At 39.5% G+C, this 23,797-nt stretch overlaps 1 long non-coding RNA gene across 1 annotated transcript; it reads right to left on the reverse strand.

Moving 5' to 3' along the window:
• Positions 1-9,088: 9,088 nt before the first annotated feature.
• On the reverse strand, positions 9,089-15,346 carry LOC103886398. The gene is made up of 4 exons (XR_649967.4): positions 15,310-15,346; positions 15,017-15,082; positions 14,745-14,817; positions 9,089-10,885 (listed from the first exon to the last, which is right to left on the reverse strand). It is a non-coding gene; the product is annotated as an uncharacterized LOC103886398 (long non-coding RNA).
• Between the last annotated feature and the right edge of the window lie 8,451 nt (positions 15,347-23,797).

Here is a 23,797-nt window from a genome sequence, read left to right on the forward strand (position 1 = left end):
TTGCTGGGGGCCTACAGCCCCTGTCCTTTGGCTGATTTCTCCCTTTTGGTATGGGAAGGTTTACCTAATGCCTGTACCACCTTTGTATCTTGGAAGTAAATAACTTGTTTTCATTTTACAGGCTCATAGGTGAAAGGAACTTTGCCTTGAGTCTCAGATGAGATTTTGGACTTGGGACTTAGGACTTTTGAGTGATGCTGGAACCAGTTAAGAATTTGGAGGACTATTGAAAAGGCATGATTGTATTTTGTAAAGTAAGAAGGACATGAGATTTGGGGAGTCGGGGGTGGAATGACATGTGAGGATGTTTGTCCCTTCCAAATCTCAAGCTAAAATGTGAGCTTCAGTGTTGGAGGGGGGGCCTAGTGGAAGGTGTCTTGGTCACAGGGGTGGATTTCTCATGAATGGCTTCGTCATGAGTGAATTCTTACTCTGAGTTCACATAAGATCTGGTTATTTAAAAGAATGTGGGCCAGGTGCAGTGGCTCATGCCTGTAATCCCAGCACTTTGGAAGACCAAGGTGGGTGGATCGCCTGAGGTCAGGAGTTCAAGACCAGCCTGACCAACATGGTGAAACCCCATCTCTCCTAAAAATACAAAATTAGCCAGACATGGTGGCACATGCCTATAATCCCAGCTACTTGGGAGGCTGAGGCAGGAGAATCTCTTGAACCTGGGAGGCAGAGGTTGTAGTGAGCCAAGATCATGCCACCGCACTCTACCCTGGGCAATAAGAGTGAGACCCCATCTCAAAAAAAAAAAAAAAAAAAAAAAAGAAGAAAGAAAAAGAAGAGTATGGTTTAAAGACAGTTGCCTCTCACATAAAGTTCAGACCTATATCAGCCAGACATTATTAGGACATGGTTTCCACTTCCCCAGCCTAAAATACCCTCAACTCACTTGCCTTCTCCCTGTATATTAAGTTTTGCAAGATCCAGCTCAATTACCACCCTTAAGAAAGTCTTCCAGGTGACTCTATCCCCTTGTGATGTTTCCCTCCTTAGAATCCTTAATATACTCCCAGTTGGCCATATCCATTCTGGGGACCCTCAGTGATACACATTCTGATGCTGTTCCTGTGATCATTCCTGAGATTAGGGCTTCTGTCTCCACACACACCACACAAAACATGAATTCCTTGAAAGCAGGCAGAACCTTTTTTTTTTTTTTGGACTTCCCCAGAAGGATCTTACACTATTCGTTGAATATCTAATAGCATTTACTGAGTGTTTATTATGAGCCAGGCACTGTCTATACTAAGCACATTAAATGTGCTAAGTATTATATATGCTCTACTTCATTGGATTTTCCCCAGAAGGTACCATTTTTATTCCTATTTTAAAGGGGGAGAAGCCAAAGTTTAAGACAACGAAGTAGCTTGTTCAAGGTTGCTCAGCTTGCAGGGCACAAAACTGAGGCTTAAATCAGGTAAGTCTGATGCCATAGTTATTTCTCATCCACTAGGTAGTGGTGTCTCTCTCTTCCTGGTATAGGCACTTTACATTAACCTTAATACACTACAAACCCAGGGTAAACAGAAACATTTATGAAACTCTTTTAGTTTAAATTGGGTTCAAATTTTCAAACTATGCCTAAGGATTTGAAATTTAATATATTGTGCCCCCCTTTTGAACTGTCTCACTGATACTTCAGTGGGTTTCTGATATAACAAGATGGTGGAGTGGTTGGAGGTTTCTGAATTCATATTTGGCATCATTAGGTTTTATAGTCTCTACAAGTTCTACACTATGAAATTTTGAATCTGAGATTAATGTGTGCTATGGTCTCCTCTCATTAAAGCTAAAGCTAGCAACAGCAATGCCAAGGCTCTGCAGTGTATACCTAATGAGAAAAACTTTTGTTAGCATTGACCCATCACTAAAGGCTCTTTCATCACACTGTGCATTGCAGACAAGCATTAGGTCTTTCTCACCCGAAATCAAATTTCCTGAGTGTGGCTGCCAATATTACAGACATGCATCCAAATCAGAAAATGTTAGGCATGTTATTATATTGCCTTATAGTACATTAAATTACCTATTACCTTATATCACCTTATGTTATGTATCATCCTTGTTAAAAATACATTAAGATTAAAAATACAGAAGAACGAAAAAGGATAAGCATTATGTGAATATATATACATCTCCAGCCGAATGAGTAAAAACAAGTGGCTACAGAAACCAACACTGTGAAAATGAGCGTCAGAAGTGGGAAATATAAAACTTTAAACCATCATCATTCATGACTTCTACACCATTATTGTGGTGCTTGGAGAGTCAACTGAAATCAGCCGCATGTAGCGAATATTTGGGGTTAGTTCTCAAATACACCATTCTCCTTCTCACATTTCTCATTTCTCCAGAATAATTATACAAACTCTACTGCAAAGCCCAGAAGGGAAATTCAACTTTTATGAAGGAAACATGAAAAACCTTACACAAGAAAAATGTGTTTAAATGTCTTTCTCCCTCACTTCCCTGGTTTCTCGTTTATTTTAATTAAAACTCTCCATTTAGGGGACAAGTGATTTCATAACCTAAGAAACATAAACAAAAATTTACCCTTTACACAATGTTTTCTGGTCTTCTGTAAATTATTCCTTGCAGTTAAAAAAAAGCCATTGACAAAATTGATAAAATTAAAATGAAACAAACTGAATGATTTTTAAGATGAACATTTTTTACACTTGAAATTATTCCCTCATTGTAGTATATTGTGTATGTCCTTTCACTTGCATTTACACTTACATTTTACACACACACACACACACACACACAAATTGTTTATTGCCAATATCTCTCTGAACAGCAGAAGGTCTAAGAGGCCACCTTCGTATCTTGTTAGCTGGTAACCTTTCAGTATTAGGAAGAATCACTTGTGTAGAGGCCTTTGTCTTTCTTTAATCCAATCCTCAACCCATTGGTTTATGTATCTTCCCAGACAGGAGGTGTATGCTGGCATATTTCATCCCCATTTGGCCATTTTAGAGTTTGGGATAAGTCAAAAAAGACATAATATTCTAAATGAAACAGAGGTTTGTAGCATGGTTTTAAAAGATTCATGCATAGAAAGATTGCTAGTGCTACTAAAAGAGAAAACATTCAGGGTAGATCATTTTTCTCATCAGACCATCACTGCGTGTATTATATAAAAATATCTATCTATATCTATGCATTTATAAAGTATTTCTTCCACACAATTACTGAGAGAAATTATATGATACACCAGCCCAAAAACTTTGGGGATATTCCTGGAAAATTATTTTACACACATGTAGCACTTCATCTTTTGCAAGCATTTTCCAAAGCACAGTCTCCTTCGGTTTTTATAACAGCCCTGTAAGAGTGGGAGAGCCAGCATCATTCTCATTTTAGAGATAAGAAAATTCAGTATAATAACCCCTCACTTAGAGTCAAAGCTGAGCAAAAAATCCTGGACTCCTAAGACAGTTATCTTTTCAGTTATATTTTCGACTGGGCCATAAAACTATGCTTTATTCTTCTTTCATTTTAAAAAAAATACTCACAAATGTACTCATTATAAACAAATTGTGGTTTTGAATTCTATAAATAAAGGTGGAAATATAAAGTCTTCCTTTCACTCTAAAAGGCTACAACCTAGTAATATCTATAATCATTTGTATGAAACATTTACACTCTAGTTAGTTACGTGTATATCTTAGAATTGGTAGTCACTAAACTACTCCCTGCAGATCAAACCTGGTCTGCCATTTTGGTTGGTTTTTGCTTTTGTTTTGTTTTGTTTTTCTTTTCTTTTTAACAGTCTGAAAGGTTACAATTGTTTTTATGTTTTTAAATAGTTGAAAAACCACAAAAGAGAAAGACTATTTCATCACAAGTGAAAATTACATGAAATTCAAATTTCAGAGTCCATAAAGTTTACTGGAACACAGCAATGCTCATTCACTTACATATTGCTTTTGCTTTGCTAACCATTTGAGTAGTCACAACAGAGATTACATATCTCAAAAGCCTAAAATATTTATTATCTAACCTGTTATAGGAAAGGTTTGCCAAACCCGTTATAAAGCATCCCTTTTTTTTTTATTCATACCAAATTATCTTTTTTTCATCAGGAAACAGGTGAATGCCCATATTTGGAACACCCTTTATGGAACACTCAGAGTATCTCTGTCCTTAGAAAGGCAGGTGAAAGTGGAGAGAGAGACCTTTTCTGGGAATATGATTATCTGGCTAAGAACCATAGAACATTCTATATGACACAGGAATCATATAGTGGGTCATTTAGAAAGTTCCAGAACCTAACCAGCGCTGTTATGTAGAGAAGGAACTACATACAGAATGGAGGTAATATAGGAAATTTTAACAGCCTGTACCTGGAAATATCTACCCTGTTATTCAGAGTAGCAGCATGGAAACACTTTTCCAAAACAGAACAGAGAAGTTCCTGTAATTCCTTGCTTCTGTGACAAAATATCTTCAGGGACAGATGTCCCCACCTCTCTTTCCCAAAATCTACTAAAATTATAGAACATCCAAGTAACTCTTCAGAACACTAGGCCCAATTACCTCTGGACTTGGGCCCAGTGCAAGTCACAACACATAACAAAATTGACATTTCAGACCATACCCTCAAACTTCTGGCCCAGGATGTTAAAGCAACCAATACACCTGTTAAAGATATAATGGCAAGTTGCCATGTTTTGCAGTAGTCAGAAGTTCAGTGTCATGTAAAAGACTTTTGTCCCTGGTGCTAAGATAATGAGCTTGTTCCTTCTTGATGATTTATGGGATGCAGATGAGAAACTGGCTGATTGAGGCTTTGGAAGATGAAAGTTTTCCGCTCTTGGCAGTAGTACCAGTACCCTGGAGAATGTGGTTTAACTGCTCCAGTTCCATTACTGCCATCAGAAAAAGTCAAATAACAAATTATGCCAGGTGAATATAAATAATACTCATTTTGTTCAATTTGCTACCTGCAATAGGACTAGAAAACACTCTGAACTTCTTTGCAAATCCAAACCATAGTATTCTGATACCTAGTTACTGATATGCACCAGGGTCTTGTTTGTGCAGGGCAACCAACTGGTCCCTAAATTATTACCCCTCCTTCAGTCTTTGTCTTAAATGCTTGTATTTAGGCCTCTACATTTGCTGCCTATTAGCTATAAGCCTAACTTTTCCTCCTACCTGCTTAATGTTCCTCAATAAACAATTAAATTTGCTTTCAAGATGCAGATATTATATATCTGAGGTTAATAAGTACTATGTTATATTATGGACTTTGCTTCAAATAAATATTAAATAAATCCTTCTGTCCAATATAACAACCACCAGTCATATGAAACTGTTTAAATTAATTAACATTTAAGTTTTAGATTTACTTCTTCAGCCATACTAGCATATCCCAAGGACTCAATATTCATATGTGGTCTGTGGATAACATATTGAACAGTGCAGATAGAGAATATTTTCATCACTGTAGAAAGTTCTATGAGACAGTTCTGCTCTACACCTTAACCCACAAAAGTAAAATTATCTTTTAAGCTCACTCTTTTTATCTACCTGTTCTCACAATTCAATGCAAAGCTTTCATCTTTTTTCTACTTTTGAAAAAAAAAAAAACAACTAAGGACTAGAAGGAAACTAATGTTTTGAGTGTCTGTCATGTGCGAGTCATGGGCCCTTAGTTCACACAAATAATTTCATTCAGTTTTCTCAAAGTAGTCTAAGAGTTTCTTTATTTCCAGGTCCACTCTCTCTGAGGCCCCTGGCCTAGAACATGTCCACAGTTATCTCTTTACTAATTATTTTTCTTATTAAACCAACACCTACTGACACCTACAGTGTTTCTGGAATAGTTCTAGAAGTTGCTTTTCCCTGGCACTGGTCCTAAGAATCCTATTTTCTCAAGTTTTGCTCTCTTTGCCTTTCTCGGAAATTTCCACAAGTCCTCCTCTTGGAATGAGTATAGCCCACTTTCTCACTGAGTATCTTCCCACAGTTTTTCTTTAACAACTCAGAGTGATTCCCAAACCTGCCTGCTGTCCATCTTAATCCTCAGCCCATGGCTTGTGAAAACAGTCACTCCTGCTGCCAAAATTGCAAGGGAGATCTAAATATCCCCCACTAGTTTTCATAATATCATTTGAAATTCAAAATTTACATATGAATATTAAAAGACAATAACTGTACATTCACTGGTCTAAGAAAGTCTGATTGTCTTATTTAAATACTGAATATATATTGAATATATATTTGTATTAATCCATTCTCACACTGCTATAAAGACATGCATAAGACTGGGTACTTTATGAATAAAAGAGGTTTAATTGACTCCCAGTTCCACAAGCTGTACAGGAAGCATGGGTGGGGAAGCCTTAGGAAACTTACAATAATGGTGGAAGGCAAAGGGGAAGCAAGCACCATCCTCACATGGTGAAGCAAGAGAGACAGAGTTAAGGTGGAAGTGTTATACACTTTCAAGCAACCAGATCTCATGAGAACTCTATCACAAGACAGCACTAGGCTGATGGTGCTAAACCATTAGAAACTGCCTTCATGATCCAATCACCTCCCACTGGCCCCTCTTCCTACACTCAGGATCACAATTCAACATGAGATTTGCACACGGACACAGAGCCAAATCATATCATTCCACCCCTGGCACCTCCCAAATCTCATGTGCTTCTCACATTTCAAAACGCAACTATTCCTTGCCAACATCCTCCAAAGTCTTAACTCATTCCAGTATTAACTCAAAAGTCCAACTCCAAAGTCTCATCTAAGGCAAGTCAAGTCTCTTCTGCCTATGAGCCTGTAAAATCAAAAACAAGTTAGTTACTTTCAAGACACAATGGGGTTATAGGCATTGGGTAAATGCTTTCATTCCAAAAGGGAGAAAGTGACCAAAACAAAGGGGATATAGGCCCCATGCAACTCTGAAACCCAGGAGCATGATCATTAAATCTTAAACCTCAGAAATAATCTCCTTTGAATCCATGTCTCAGATCCAGGGCACATGATGCAAGGGATGGGTAGCTCCACTCCCTAATTTCTTAGGGTACAGCCCCTGTGGCTGCTTTCACAGGCTGGCATTGAGTGCCTGCAGCTTTTTCAGGCATGCAGTACAAGCTGTTGGTGGATCAGTCATTCTGGGGTCTGGAGGACAGTGACCCTCTTCTCACAACTCCACTAGGCAGTACCCCAGTGGGGACTCTATCTGGGGGCTCCAACCCCACATTTCCCTTACATGCTACCCTAATAGATGTTCTCCATGAGGATTCTACTCCTGCAGCAGACTTCTGCCTGGGAATCCAGGCATTTCTGAAAATCCTCTGAAATCTAGGTGGAAGCTCCCAAGCCTCAATTCTCACTCTCTATGTACCTGTAGACCCAGCACCATGTGGAAGCCACTGAGGCTTGAGGCTTGCACTCTCTGAAGTAATGGCTCAAGCTGTATCTTGGCCCATATTAACCATAGCTGGAGCTGGAGCACCCACAATGGAGGGCACCATGTCCCAAGGCTGCACAGAGCAGCAGGGCCCCTGGCCCGGCCCATGAAACCATTTTTCCCTCCCAGGCCTTCAGGCCTGTGATGGGAGGAGCTTCCACAAAGATCTCCAAAATGTCTTGAGGCATTTTTCCCATTGTCTTGGTTATTAACATTTGGCTCCTCTTTATGCAAATTTCTGCAGCCAGCTTAAATTCTTTCCCAGAAAATGGGTTTTTCTTTTCTACTACGTAGTCAAGTTGCAAATTTTCCAAACTTTTATGCCCTGCTTCCCTTTTAAATATAAGTTCCAATTTCAGACCATCTTTGTGAATGCACATGAGCGTATGCTATTAGAAGCAGCCAGGCCACATCTTGAATGCTTTACTGCTTAGAAATTTTGTCCACCAGATGCCCTAAGTCATGTCTCTCAAGTTAAAACTTAAGTCAATCTCTAGGGCAGGGGCAAAATGTCACCAGTCTTTTTGCTAAAGCATAGCATGAGTGACCTTTACTCCAGTTCCCAATAAATTCCTCATCTCCATCTGAAACCTCCTCAACCTGGACTTCACTGTCAATATCAGTATCAGCATTTTGGTCACAACCATTCAACAAATCTCTAGAAAGCCCCAAACTTTGCCTTATCTTCCTATCTTCTGAGCCCTCCAAACTGTTCCAACCTCTGCCCATTTTAGGTATCATTATAGCAGTGCCCAATTTCTCTGGTACCAAATTTCTGTAAAAGACCATTCTCACACTGTTATAAAGACATACCTGAGACTGGGTAATTTATGAATAAAAGTGGTTTAATTGACTCCTAGTTCCACAGGCTGTACAGGAAGCATGACTGGGGAGGCCTTAGGAAACTTAACCATCATGGTGGGAGGAGAGGGGAAAGCAAGCACCATACTCACATGGTAGAGCAGGAGAGAGAGAGAGAGAGTTAACGGGGGAGTGCTACACACTTTCAAGCAACTGGATCTCATGAGAACTCTACCATGAAACAGCACTAGAGGGATGGTGCTAAACCATTAGAAACCACCCTCATGATTCAACACCTCCCAACAGATCCCGCCCCCAAAACTCAGGATGACAATTCAACATGAAATTTGAGTAGGGACACAGAGCCAAACCATATCAATATTGAATACTGAATTAAATATATTTCAATATTGAATTCAATATTTTTAATATTGAAGGCTGTGGCACCTCAGCTTCAATGAGTCTTCAGAAATAAGTAATATTTTATTAGAAATATTGTGAATCTGGCCAAGTTCAGTGGCTTACACCTGTAATCCTAGCACTTTGGGAGGCTGAAGTGGAAGGATCACTTCATCCTAGGAGTTAGAGATCAGCCCTGGCAACATAGTGAGACCCCATCTCTACAAAAAAAAAAAAAAAAAGAAAATTAGCTGGGCATGGTGGTATGCACCTGTGGTCCCAGCTACTTGGGAAAGTGAGATGGGAGGATCACTTGAGCTTGGGAGGTTGAGGCTGCAGTGAGCCACAATCGCACTCCAGCCTGGGTGACAGAGTAAGAATCTGTCTCAAAAAAAAATACATATTTTATATATACACATGCATATTTTATATATATATATACCTATTTTATATGTATATATACACACACACACATATACACATAGAAACTTTCATGCAAAGTCTACTAGAAATAGTAATAGATAAAAGACAGCCGCCAATTCTTTGACATGCCTCCATCCAGAAGTGGTGTGTGCTTCTCCTTCCCTTGGATAGGGCTGACTGGAACTGCTTTAACCAATGAAGGCTGATGGAAGTCATGCAATGCCAGTTCCAGGCTTAGACTTTAAGAGAGCAGGCAGCTTCAACTTTGGTGTCTCTTGGTAGCTGAGTCACCCCATAAGAATTCTGACAACCTGCTGGAGAGACCACCTGAGAAGTACATAGAGAGACCACCTGAGGGTACATGGAGAGGGAGCTCAGCTTTCCAGGTGTCCATCAAGGTGCCAGGATGTAAGGTGAACTCATTTTGGACCCTCTGGATGAATCCAGCCACCAGTTATATACCACCCAGTGACCAGAGTCTCCGCCATGTGGAGCAGAATAGCAAAGGCACATTTTACCAAATTCCTGTCCCAGAAAATCATAACAGATAATAAAATAAATTTGTTTAAGCTATTAAGTGTTAAAGTCGTTTATTAGGCAATAATAGATAACCAGAGCTTAGGGCAACACATTAGCTGGTATGACAGGCTACCATCCTCACTGGACATGTTTCAGGACGGTCTTCTAACAGAATCATGAGGAGGTGAGAGACAGCCAGACCCACTTCATGGAAAGCATAAGTCATAGAAGCATATGCTGCTACTGGTAAGATAAAAATGGTTTGGGTGAGGAAGAAGAAAGAAATCCCACTGGTTTTCCCTGGTTGCTCTATCCCAGAATTCTACCTGCACACTCTCCAACTGTTAATAAATGGCCTGTTATTAACATTTTGAATTTACTTGATTATCTCCCCACTGGGCTGAAAGTTTCCTGAAATCAGGGATCCCTTGCCTAGATCTTCAGCATCTAGAGAAAATATTGCAAATGAGTTATGACAGGTTTCAGTTTCTAGTCCAGCCCTGCTATTCCCTAGTGATGTAGCCTCAGGCAACTTAACCTCCCTGTACCTCAGTTTTGTCATCTATAAAATAGGGAGAATAGTATGGTGCCTATCTCATTGAGTACTAAGAATTGAATGAGAAAATATACTGTTTGATTAACAAATAAAAATACCTACTTCTTGATGATCTTGCCCATGGCTAGCCCTGGTGGACTTATTTTAATACCAACAAAAATACTCACTTGTACACTAAACATTAATTACAATACTAGTAGAGGCCTTGGAAACCAGACTAGGCAGAGGTCTCAAAAAACAGGCTTTTTAGGAGAACACGTCATGGTGCTAATTGGAGATGTCCAATCCAATTCTCTTTCACGTATATCCACCTCATAATAGGAGCAGATTTGTCATGGCCCCAAGTTGTCTATTGGACTTGGGTCATTGTGAAAGAGAGGACAGGAAAGACTCTTTAATCCCTAGGCTGGAAAGCAATAGCCCAGCTTCAAAAGTTGGTTCTTACACTGGCCTCTGCTGACCCAAGACCCAGTTTTCCAAGGACATGGTAAGTATAGATACGGTTTAGTAATCAGGAGATCTGACAAAAGGGGGAAAAAAAGCAGAAAAAAATGGAGAAACAAATGCTAAATCCACTAGGCTAACACATGATGTGGTTCTGCTGTGCTGGAGGTGGCTTCTGGTGGGCAGATGGTGGGAGGCAGGGGTGAAGTGACTGAAGCTCTTGTGATTTTTGCTGGGGTCTCCATAAGTAAGGATGAGCTGGGCCAGTAGAGAAGGGGCTGTCAGTTCTCGAAGTTCAGCAAGTTCTGGAAAATGTTAAGTAGTTAGAACGTTAATCCTGATAGCCACAAACGCAGTTTCAAGAAGAAAGAGGAAGGGAGGGAAGAAAGGAGAAAAAGGAGGAGAAGGAGAGTGGAGAGGAAGAAGAGACAACATTTTAGAGAGTGAGAATAGCAGCAGGCTTGAGGACACAGCTTCTGGAGTCCATATACCTGATTGGTATCCCAGTTCCATTACTTTCTTGAACAAACTAGTTAACCTTGGTAAGCCTGTTTCACTATCTGAAAAGGGGGCACAAAAATAATATGTGCCTCAAAAAAGTCTGGGGATTCAATGAGATATTTTGGTTATGCCCTAACGCATGATTACCCCATTTAAAGTGTCTATCGCACTCTTCCACTTTTTCTTCCTCCATTGCATATAATGCCCTTGAACATTTAAAACCGTGAGTGTGGGTGTGAGTTTGTGTGAACATGTATACACACATGTGTGTTTGTGTGTATAAACTATAAATGTGTAGTTTATTCTTTACTGTTTCTCTCCCTCTATTGGAATACAAGATTCAAGAGAACAGGTATACTTATTCTTATTTTTTAATGGGTCCCAAGTACTTAGAATGGTACCAGGTGACTAGCAAGCACTTGGTAATTTTTTTTTTTTTTTTTTTTGAGACGGAGTCTCACTCTGTCGCCCAGGCTGGAGTGCAGTGGTGCAGTCTTGGCTCACTGCAAGCTGCACCTCCCGGGTTCACGCCATTCTCCTGCCTCAGCCTTCTGAGTAGCTGGGACTACAGGTGCCTGCCACCATGCCCGGCTGATTTTTTTGTATTTTTTAGTAGAGACGGGGTTTCATCGTGTTGACCAGAATGGTCTCGATCTCCTGACCTCGTGATCTGCCCGCCTCGGCCCCCCAAAGTGCTGGGATTATAGGCGTGAGCCACCGCTCCCGGCCTACTTGGTAAATATTTTTTGAATGAATGAATAAATGGAGGCAAAGCACCTGACTTACAATAAATACTCAATGGCTTCTACTATTATTTGCTAACTTCTGCTGCTTAAATCCTGTTGTATTACATTCTCAGAAGTACTGTGTTCCATATTGCTGAGTTCAGTCCTTCTGTACAGCACTCATCACATTTTTCTCATATTATAACTTCTCTATTTGTGTATCTTATTTCCTCTCCAAGAATAAAAGTGGAGCAATTAGATTATTAAGTTCAATGATTAAAGACCAGGCCATTATGTGTAGTGGTTAAAAGAATAGACTTTTAAACCAACCTCAGTCTGAATATTCAGTTTTGCCACTTACGGGGTACCCTTGGGCAAGTTATTGTCACTAAGCTTAATTGTTCTCATCAACTTAATGAGTATAATAGTTGTTCTTCCCCCATAAAATTGGTTTGAAGATTAAATGAAATACTGCTTTTAAAATGCTTAGCACAGTGCCTGACATATAATAAACAGGAAATAAATGTCAGCTGTGATTATTCATCATTGCCTCCCTTTTGGTATTTTGCAAGATGCCTTACATAAAACATCCTATAGAGCAAACAATCACTGAACGAATGCATCTCAAATTTAACCTTAAACAACCTAAGGTTTCCCACGGTTCTCTTAATGCTCTCTCATTCTTCCCTGCCTTGTCCTCAGTCCCAGTCTTCCTGGACAACTGAGTTCCGATTTCCCCTGCAGACTGACTGCATCACCTCTCATGTTATCCTGCTCCCAGTGGCGAGCCAAAGCTGTTATTCTTACAGCAGTCTGGCAGGGCTGCAGATGACTTTTCAGGCTCGCTCTCCAGTCTGTCACAGATCAGGTCAAGCAACAAAAAAAAAGAGATTAGATGCCAAGGACTTACTGCATTTTAATGCTTGGTTCCTGGCCCATGTATATGCTGAGGGACAATAATTACAACAATATGACCTTGCATAACAAATTGGTCTGTCAAACCAGGTCTTGCAAAATGACTTGGATGAATTCAAGCTTAACTTGTGATCTTCCAACTCAACAGTTGCTATACACACACTGATTGACATGGTTTGGCTGTGTCCTCACCCAAATCTCATCTTTAATTGTAATCCCTATAGTCCCCACATGTTGAAGGAGTGACCCAGTGGGAGGTGATTGGACCATGCTTTTCTCATGACAGTTACTGAGTTCTCACGAGATCTGATGGTTTTATAAAGCAGTTTTCCCTGCTCTTGCTAGCTGTCTCATTCCTGCTGCCACATAAAGAAGGTCTTTGCCTCCCCTTCACCTTCCACCAGGATTGTAAGTTTCCTGAGACCTCCCCAACCATGTGGAACTGTGAGTCAATTTAACCTTTATAAATGACCCAGTTTCAGGCAGTTCTTTATAGCAGTGGGAGAATGAACTAAGACATTGATCTACCATACTCATTGTCAAAATTGAAAGGAAATGGAAGCATTCATTCATTCATTCGTTTGTTCAACAATTATTTGCTGAGTGCTAAGCTCTCACTGTTGAATGAGACATAGTTTGAACTTTGAAAGAGCTTAGAGTATAGTGGTAAGGATCACAGAAAAGTCAATGTTCTACGTAGAATAATCTAAACTCAAAAACTTCAGACTCATTCTGGAAAGCTTAGCTGGTAACTAAAGCAAGGACTAGGAAAAATATTTGGAAGAAATGTGGCATTCGATATGTTTTCCTCAATCATCCAGGTAATTCTCTCATTTTCAGTTCTCTCTGCCAGGGCAAATTTGAAGACTCCTTTGTGTACGAAATAAGGAACATGTTCTATCACTGATGTCCTCAGTGAAGATGTCCAGCTGGTTTTATCTACTTCTACCTCAGTCAGTATATTAATTTTCTATTGCTGATACAACAAATTACTATAAACTCAGTGGCTTAAAATAACACAACTTTTATATCTGACCGTTATGGAGGCCAGAAGTCTGAAATGAGTCTCACTAGGCTGAAATTAAGATGTCAGTATGACTGTCTTCCTTTCTGGAGCCTCTACGAGACAGTCTGCCTTACTGCCTTTTCCAGCTTCTAGAGGCTATCCAAATTCCTTGGCTCTTTGCCAGCTTCCATTTTCAAAGCCAGAGCAATGGCACGTTAAGTCCTTGCCATGTCACATCATTCTGGTACTAACTCTCCTCCCTCCTCCTCCCACACTTACAGGCCCCTTGTGATTACACTTGACCTGCCTAGGTAACCCAGGAAAACCTCCTGGTATTAAGATCAGCAACCTCAATTCTCCTTTGCTACATAACATATTTAAAAGTTCTGAGTATCAGGATGTAGACATTTTAGGGGGACAATTGTTCTGCCTATCACAGGGATGAAAGCTTTGCTTTCATGCCATTATTACCATATCCTAAATATTCAGAGTGAAGGAGAGGAAATAATTCTGAGTGTCTCAATTGGATGTAGATAGTGCAATAGGTTGGATGCAGAACTAAGTCTTCAAACTCAAGTCTTAGAACATAGCAAACTCCTTGTCAATTGATAGTTTGATATCATCAGAAGGCTACAAGGAGGACAAGTGTGACTCAGATTTCATGCATATCCCCGGAGGTAGTTCTTGATGCTGAATAATCCATGAGATTTAACATACTTTCATTTCAAATAACCATTTCTCCCTGTCTCTCCCCATTTTTTCTCCAGCCTATCTTGTATCTGATTCAGAACTGGGAAACCTCTAGAAATTTGAATGAAAAGATGTTCTTCCTACCAACATTAGCAACTTTTGAAATGATTACTCAGGCCAGGAACTTTGGAATCATTATTGATTCTCCTTTTCCCAGTACCCCAATGCAATCCTTCAGTAATTCTTCTTGGCTTTATTTAAAAAATATATACCAAATTGAAGTACTTCTCATCACATCTGCAACTCCCATCCCCCTTCAGCACTCACCATCTCACGCCAGGTCTCAGCCTGCTCTGCTGGCTTTTCTGCTTCCTCTCTTACCTCCAGGATGTTTTCCATCCTGAAAGCCGAAGTGTTATTTTTAAAACAGAAAGCAGATCATGACACTTTTTTCCCCAAATGCTTCTTCAGTGGCTTTCCACACACTTAAAATAATATTCACAATCCACATCATGGTTTGCAAGGCCCCTATGCAGTGTGATCTGGACAAACTCCCAACCCTATCTACAAACATCTTTTCCTCCTTGTTTCTGACTTACGGCATTTTACATGCACCAATCTCCTGCCCATACAGCATTTTCTCCAGGTCTTTCCATGGTCAGCCTCTTCATATTATTCAAGATGTGATTTGAATGTAGGGTAGCAAGATAAAGTTGAATACATTTGTTAAATTTGAATTTCATATTAACAATGAATAATTTTTTTACTATAAGTATATCCCATTGTCAGAGGCATTTTAACTAGAACAACTCCATCTTGAATAGGGGGAAGGTAAAATAAGGCTAAGACCTGCCGTGCTGTATTCCCAGTAAGTTAAGGCATTCTTACTCACAGGATGAGATAGGAGGTTGGCACAAGATACAGGTCATAAAGATCTTGCTGATCAAAAACAGGTTGCAGTAAATAAGTCAGCTAAAACCCACCAACTCAAGATGGTGATAAGAGTGACCTCTGGCTGTCCTCACTGCTTCACTCCCACCAGCACTATGACAGTTTACAAATGCCATGGCAACATAAGGAAGTTACACTAGGTGGTCTAAAAAAGGGAGGCATGAATAATCCACCCCTTGTTAAGCATGTAATCAAAAAATAACCATAAAAATGGGCAACCAGAGGCCCTTGGGGCTGCGCTGCCTACGGAGTAGCCATTCTTTCATTCCTTTACTTTCCTGATAAACTTGCTTTCACTTTACTGTTTGGACTCGCCCTGAATTCTTTCTTGTGCAAGATCCAAGAACTCTCTCTTGGGGTCTGGACCGGGACAATAACACCATGAATATACATACTGGGCATCCTGTATATTTATTTGCTAATTCTGGCCATTATTTAAATGACATTTATTCAATGAGGTATCTAAACACCCTCACTTCCTTCACTTTCTAGCTTTTTAATCTGATGCTATTATTAATATTATTGTTATCGCACTTACATTAATTGCATATTAGTTTATGTTTGTTATATATCTACCTGAGTAGATGTAAGTTCTATGAGTTAGAGAACCTATTTTATTCACACAGTAGCTCTAGAACCACAACTCCCTGTAAGACTTAATAAGATTTGTTTAAAAAAAATAAATGAATAAATGACTAAGTTTATTTGACCTTTATGCCCTGATTTATATGGAATCTCCCTTTTTCTCCTTAAAGCAGTATACAGCTGCCTGGGCTGTAGGGAAGTCACCAGGAATTTGATTATCACAGACAGCACTTTAAAAAAAAAAAGAGCCCCAATCGATGCTTCAAAATATGCTCCCATTAGATGTATTTATGCAGATTAACACCGGTCAAGCACTGTAGGGGTTTCAGCCAATGTCCGACCCTCTGCCCTAGAAGGACACTGTGAATGCCATTTTCCTCTCTGTTTGAGAGGAATGAGGAGCAGCTGGCATGAGACTCCTCTGGGAATCCATTTGCATTTAATTGTCTGGGCACTTAAGGAAGAGGTAGGGTCACTTTCCCAGTTCTGCTTTCCTATTAATTTAAATGCATACATTCAAATCAAGTTCTTCTTTCTGCCTGGATGACAATTACTATATTTGACATTTGCTAGTCCTCAGCAATGCCTGAGACTTGTGAATAATTTAGGAATGCTGAGTTGTTCCCTAATCAAGACAACTGAATGGCAGTTAAGAGCTGGACTTGTAGTATCAGCAGCTCCCTGCCAAAAATGACAGCATTAAAATAAGGAAAGTGATAGGCACATTTAGAAGAAAAAGCACTATCCCACAGAATTCTGCAATATGCTTATTCTTTGAATATAATCTCTTTCTGATATTTATATCACTATAGCTACAAATAACAACTCGATATATGGTTAACAAGAACAAAGAGAAAACTACCAGTCCTACACTCTGAATTTTATGGAAAAGTTTCTGCTCCATATACGCTGAGCCCTCATTTCCCAAAACCACATGCCATGATATGGAACATAAGGTCATTGTTTGTTTGTTCAATTATCAAAACTACTATGTGTTAAACATAGTCTAAGAACCAGGGATAAGATTTTTTTTTAAAAAGTAGCAACTATGTGTTAAATATAGTCTAAGAACCAGGGATACGATATTTTTTTAAAAAGTAGCTACTATGTGTTAAATATAGTCTAAGAATCAGGGATAAGATTTTTTTTTTAAAAGACACAATCTCAGGGTACACAGAAGTTATTGACAGAAATAGTTATTAATCAAACGATGCCATGAGTATATGTAAAATTATCCATTGTAGCAAGTGCTATAAAGCAAAACTTTTACGATGAGATAAGAGGTTAATATAGGAAAAACTGATTTGGAATAGGGAGAAAGGAGATGGCTGGTGTCAGAGAACATTTCTCTGAGGAAATAACTTGAAAGATGAGATTCAACGAATGAGTTAAGATTATTCAGAAGAGGACTAAAAGTCTGGGTCTTCAAACCGATGGGTTTCAGCACATGCTATCCCAAAACATGGCACCTCGGCATAATGAATACTTTAAATTAAGGTGAAGAAATTTGAGAAATGACAGAAAGGACTCTGTGATCTTCCCTAGCACTTCTCCCCTGAAGCAGGTCACAAGACCCTCATATGAGAAGTGCCATAAGTAAAAACCATCCTTTGCTCCAAAGATGGAGACATGCCGATAGGAACCTGCATGAACAGGCCTTGGCAAGTTACCCCTAGTTTACTACCCTTCGCTCATACCCTTTGCCCTATCACATTTTCCACGCCTTTCTACTCTTCATGGAACCTAGCATACATATGCTCAGATTTAAGCATTTCTTTGAATCTTCATTTCTTATGGAGGCTCCTGTGTCACATAAAACATATATTAAATAAATGTATATGGTTTTTTTCTCTTGTTGATCTGCCTTTTATTTCAAGGACCCCAGAGGAGAACTTAGAAGAGTAAAAGGAAAATATACTTTTTTCTCTACAAAATTAATCCTACATGAAGGTTCAGTGACAGGAACAAGCTTGTAGCATTTGAGAAACCAAATGGAGATCAATATGGCAGAAACCTAATAAGCCAGGGACAGAGTGGCAGAGAGGGACTGAAGCAGGACACAAATTAGGTAGCAGCAGGGCAGGAGAGGCCTTCTTGGCCACCAGGAATAAAATTTTCTTCTCAGTGCAGACACCTAACTAGTCTTAAGCTGCTGAGCAATAGGATTAAAATTGCATTTCAAAAAGTTCTCTCTGACTCTTGAAATAAAACTAGCTTGGAGGAGATACTCCAGAGTGGGATGAAGGCTCAACCATCCATTGGTAAGTGAGAAAGGAAATATCAGAATACTGGTATTTTTTAATCAGAACTTCTATTTTTATGCATATTTATAATGCACATTAAATATTAGCGCAGTACTACAAGTATAATATTAACATATAAACAAACATGTATTGGAAGTGTGTCCTCATTGATTAAAGGATAACAGCACAGGATCAAAAAATACAAGGTAACCAATAGCTCAAGCAAGTTAGAAGCCCATGGAGAAAATGAGAGAGGGGGGGGAATTTGAGATGGTTATATGTAAGAGAGGGAAAAGAAAAACCTTTCCTCTACCCTTTTAAGTTCTAGGGCTAGAGTCTGAGAATTAGACTGACAAAAAAATTAACAAGAGAAAGGTATAAAAATTTTATTTGATAATAACATTCTAATTTTTACATGCATGGAAGCCTTCATAGAAACGAAGTAGAGACCCAAAGAATGACTAGACACAGGGGCATCTATGCCATTTTAGCAAAGGATGATAAATTTGTGGAGAAATGGCAAGTCAAAAGAGAAGAGGTTGAACATTTAAGGGCAATAAATGGTAGGAAGAAACATGTAAGAGAAAATAATAAAACATAAGAGTGATTTTTGTAAAGTTTGTCTCTGCAGACTCGTTTTGATGCTGATATTCTGTCTCCAGTGATAAGGATTGTTCTGATCCTGGTATAATGGAGGGCAGAAGAAATACCTTCACAAAAGGAACTGTATATCCTGCTTTTAGGTAGATAGGAAGAGGGCAAAATAGTCCTATGCCAAAGAGATGTATATTGAGGTGGCATAGGCTGGTTTATTTTATACCCAGGGTGTCCCTTGCTGCAGATGATGCTGCATAGCATTGCTCCCATGGGGAGAAACTCAATCACAAACCAGCAGCCACAATCAGTGTCCTTCTACGACTTCAGATTTTGGGGTCATACTGCAGACAGCATGCTTTCTTTTCCCTCCACATTTTAACATGTCTGGCGAGTCTCTACAGATATGTCCCACCACCAGACTTTTAATTTTGCTCTAGTGATATGGTTTGACTTCATCCCCACCCAAATCTCATCTTGAATTCCCACATGTTGTGGGAGGGACCGGGTGGGAGGTAATTGAATCATGGGGGAAATTCTTTCCCATGCTGTTCTCATAACAGTGAATAACTCCCACAAGACCTGATGGTTTCAAAAGAGGCATTCCCCTGCACAAGTTCTCCCTCTTTTTGCCTGCCTCCATCCATGTAAGATGTGACTTGCTCCTCCTTGCATTCTGCCACGATTGTGAGGCCTCCCCAACCACGTGGAACTACTAACTGTGAGTTCTCCATTAAACTTCTTTCTTTTGTAAATTGCCCAGTCTCGGGTATGTCTTTATCAGCAGCATGAAAACGGACTAATATACCCAGTTTCAGGTTCTCCAGAGAAAGACTGTTTATCTTTTTAAGGTTCTCTCATGGCTCCTTGAAGTAAATTATGCATATCTCACATAGGGTACATTTTGGGTTCCACTATCCCAAATATACCATCTAAATTTGGTAAAAATCCATCCAGGCATTTTCTTGAGATATGATAATGGTCAAATAGAAATCTGAGTTGCTACTATTCCTCTCCATCCTCACCCCAGATCCTGATTTGAATACCCCGTAATGAATGAGGGGCTGAGGTAAGTCTATGACAGCTCTCAGGACTCATTTTGCACTTTTTATGGTGAGGCCATTTCCCCAAACCCCAAGGCATGGGTAATATTTAACATCATCTTCTTTGACTTGAGCTCAGTATCCACTAGCCAGGAAATTTAGAAAACAAAAACAGAAACAACTCAGGCATAGTTTTCTTCAATATGTTGTGCAATTGGGAAGTTTGCTTGGTTGTGGTGAACCTGGATATGACTGAGAAATTTTACTGTCTTTAACTTCAATCTGCATAACAAAGTCGATGTTAGCTGCTTAGCATAATGGGAAGATATTCAGAATACCACCCACACTTGGGATGTTCAACAAAATACAGGCAGACACAGCTCTGAATCCTAGAGCTCAGGATGAAGGAGGAAGTCACCCTCCCTCACCTCTTCCCACTGTGTGGAGGGCAGCCAGCCAGGGACACAGGTGTGCAGCTCATTAAGAAAAGAATTAAGCCCAACGGGATAGGTAAGAGCCACATGAAGAATGTTCTGCAAAGTCAAAGCACTCTTTTCCTGCTCTGACCTTGGGGAAGGAATCAGGAGGAAAATACGGCCATCCTTATTTACCTATTGTCTGCTGTGCTATCAACCCAGTAATAAGAGCCACAAAATGGTTTTTCCTCTAGATCTGCAGTGAGAGGCCCTGCAATAAAATTGTTTTTACTAATATATTGAAGGAAATGTCTGCTGTTTTTACTGATACATTGAAGGAAATGTATATTGGCACGTAAAGAACTGTCCTGAGTGATGAGGGAGGTAGGGAAAATAGCACTGAAGGGGATTAGAACATACCACTCCAAAATATGCCACTTTGGCATAAGGAATATTTTGAGTTAAAGGTAATTAAGAAATAGCAGACATGGAAGAGCTCTCTGCCCTCTGCCCTCTGCCCTCCCTGTTTTCTGCCCAAAAGCAAGACATAAATTACCCTTTGTAAAAGTGACATAAATTTCTATCTGTAAAAGTGTTTCCCTTTCTTGTACCAGGAAAAGAGCAATGACTCTTACGTGTAAAACAAACTTAACTAAACAACCCTTATCTCATATATATTTTTGATCATTCTCCACAATTCTCTGCTCCTAGGAACCCAAACTTCTTTTCCTTTGTCTAGCCACTTCTCCATAAATTTATCACCCTTTGTTATTAGGAAAAATAGCTAATGCATGCTGGGCTTAATACCTAGGTGAAGGGGTGGTGGGTTGATAGGTGCAGCAAACCACCATGGCACACGTTTACCTATGTTAAAAACCTGCACATCCTGCACATGTACCCCAGAACTTAAAATTAAAATTAAAAATTAAAAGAAAAGTTTATCACCCTTTGTTAAAGTGGTACCTAAGCCCCAGGTCTGACCACATCTTTAGGTTTCCACTCCTTTTCTGTGGGGGCTCCTGTGCACATAAAGTTAAAAATAAGATGTATATGCCTTTTTCTCCTATTAATTTGCCTTTTGTCAGTTTGTTTATGTATGTATTTATTTATTTTTGCAGATGGAGTCTCGCTCTGTCACCCAGGCTGGAGTGCAGTGGTGCAATCTCAACTCACCGCAAACTCCACCTCCTAGGTTCAGATGATTCTCGTGCCTCAGCCTCCCAAGTAATTGGGATTACAGGCATGCACCACTACGCCGGGCTAATTTTTTTGTATTTTTAGTATATTTGAGGTTTCACCATTTTGGCCAGGCTGTTCTCGAACTCCTGACCTCAGGTGATCTGCCCGTCTCAGCCTCCCAATGTGCTGGGATTACAGGCATGAACCACTGGGCTCCAACAATAGAACCTAGGAGGGTAGAATACAAATGTTTTTCTCCACTACAGCAGAAAATCAACATTCCAATGTAATACCAAAATATGTGAACGCAACTAAAATATTATTTCTGCATTAACATTGTTTCTCAATAATAAAGACACAATGAAGTTCAGGTGGCTACATTTCTCACTACACTCACACCAGTTTCATAAAAGGTAGGCTTCAAATTGGTGCCTTAGCAAAATCAAAGTTTACTTTATTCTATAGGTTTTCATGGTTTTAATAATAAAACTAGAAACAAATCCTCAGTGCCTAAGGCCTACTCTATACCCTATTTTCAAGAAGAAAATGGGTACACAGAGCCCATTAGTTTAGAGTAGTAAACAAAATATGGCCATATGGAGGTAGTATGGGGAATTTCTGAGTGTAGCCTGTATGAGAAACCAGGGTTTTGGTTCCTATATCATCTTAATTTATTCTAAAACATTAAATACAGCAAAAAAAAATTTATTTGATTTATTTTCCTGAAAGCCCTCTGGAAGTATTTTAGTTTCTCTGAGTTTTGGAGGATATAGTATCTGATAAGTATAAGCAATGTCAAATAAAAAATAAATCTGGACTTGGTAAGGAGAAACTTTATTCAAAACAACTGTTGCAAGGAATCCCTGTGGGGCAACAACTGTAATAGAGAGAGGGGTACTATTGCAACAGGAAGAACATTCTGATTGTAAGATCTGTAAGCACCTCAAGAGTTAGGCAAAAAGGATTTGTCTTTTATAGAGAGGGGTGAACACAGTGGAACTGTTTGAATGGTTGTTCTCTCTAAAACTCATGTCGATATTTAACTATCATTGTAACAGTATTAAGGGGAGGACCTTTAAAAGATGGTTAGTTCATGAGGATGGAGGGTGGGGTTAATGCCAATATAAAAGGGCAAATTCAGTCCCTTTTTGCCTTTGGCTCCTCTGCTTTTTGCCACAGGAGGATCCAGCACTCCTTCTCTCCAGAGGATGCAGCATGTAAGGCACCATCTTGGAGGAAAAGAATGGCTTCACCAGACCCAAATCTGCCAGAGCCTTGATCTTAGACTTCCCAGTCTCCAGAACAGTAAGCCAATACACTTGTCTTTTATGAATTACTCAGTCTCAGGTATGCAGCACAAAACAGACTAAGGCACATAGCTACAAAAATCCAAGTGTGGGGAAGTTAAATAAAAGGTGGTGTGATGGGACACTGGGCCAGAGAACATTTTATCATGAGGCCTCAGTATCCCCTATCCTCAGTTGGGTAGGCGCTATCAAGGAGGGGTTCTGTGCCACCTCAGGCTGAGGATGGGCCATAGTTTAGTAATCTGGTAGAAGGAGGGAAACTTAACCTAAAGTTGGTTTAACCAACAGATTGTGGCTAATCATTTACGTGGTGAAGAACGGGAATTTAGAGGTTTTATGTCTGGCCTTGTCATAGGTAAACAAGGCATGTTTTCGTGAGTCTTATCGAAGTCATATGGGAAAGGGTGATTTTTTGCACTAAGCCCTTTCTAGGAACACAAAGAATGAGAGGATTTGTCACACTTTGCTCTTTTCTAAGAGCGCAGGGCTCAGGTCAAATTTAACATTGTCGATAGAGTAATTATAGAGATAATAGGGCTGTTTGTTTAAAATCAGATCATCACAGAAAAATCCGGTTTGAATGCAATTTCTTTTAGTGTTTGGACATGGTGTTGTGGCTCTTCAGTAATTGGACATTTCTTTTATAAAAATAGAAGTCCACAACATAGACCCTTTCCAGGATGTCGTTAGAAAGAATACTGCATTAATCCAACAGAGCCCTCAATTTGAATATATTATAGTGTAAAAGGTAATTGTCATGGTAAAGAAAACTCTCATTTATGACCAATTTGGTAAATATTAAGAGCCTATGATCTGTATCAAGCTTATTACTTACATTTTTATGAGGACAAATTCCACCAGTACTCATTTTTCAGGCCCACATTTTCAATTAAAAAAATAGTTTAAAGAGCTAGTGCAAGTCATCCTACAATAAACTTAGAAAGGAATTTTGTCAAGAAAAATTGTTCCTTTTTCCCATTCCAACTCTATCTTTATCTAGGTTGGCTCTATATGAGTTGTACCAAGGGATATTTCTTAGCTGTTGCATAAAAATATTCTGTT

The sequence above is a fragment of the Papio anubis genome, chromosome 7, assembly GCF_008728515.1.
Source record: "Papio anubis isolate 15944 chromosome 7, Panubis1.0, whole genome shotgun sequence".
Taxonomy (NCBI): domain Eukaryota; kingdom Metazoa; phylum Chordata; class Mammalia; order Primates; family Cercopithecidae; genus Papio; species Papio anubis.